The following is a 571-nucleotide window of genomic DNA, read 5'->3' as shown; positions in this document are numbered from 1 at the left end:
GGGGTTTCACCATGTTGACCAGGATGGTCTTGATCTCTTGACCTCGTGATCCACCCGCCTCGGCCTCCCAAAGTGCTGGGATTACAGGCTTGAGCCACCGCGCCCGGCCGAAACCCCATCTCTACTAAAAATACAAAAAAAAAATTAGCCAGGCATGGTGGTGGGCACCTGTAATCCCAGCTGCTCAGGAGACTGAGGCAGGAGAATTGCTTAAACCTGGGAGGCAGACATTGCTGTGAGCCAAGATTGTGCCATTGCACTCCGGCCTGTGAAATTCTTTCTCAAAAAAAAAAAAAAAAAAAAACCACCTCATAGTGGGGGCTGGGCACGGTGGCTCGTGCCTATAATTTCAGCACTTTAGGAGGCCAAGGCAGGCGAATCACCTAAGGTCAGGAGTTTAAGACCAGCCTGGCCAACATGGTAAAACTCCATCTCTACTAAAAATACAAAATTAGCTGGGCATGGTGGCACATGCCTGCAGTCCCAGCTACTTGGGAGGCTGAGGCAGGAGAATCGCTTGAACCTGGGAGGCGGACGTTGCAGTGAGCCGAGATTGTGCCACTGCACTCTA

The sequence above is a fragment of the Sapajus apella genome, unplaced genomic scaffold (genome assembly GCF_009761245.1).
Source record: "Sapajus apella isolate SASKATOON/1434 unplaced genomic scaffold, GSC_monkey_1.0 scaffold14, whole genome shotgun sequence".
Classification (NCBI taxonomy): Eukaryota; Metazoa; Chordata; class Mammalia; order Primates; family Cebidae; genus Sapajus; species Sapajus apella.
This window is presented reverse-complemented; position numbering follows the sequence as displayed.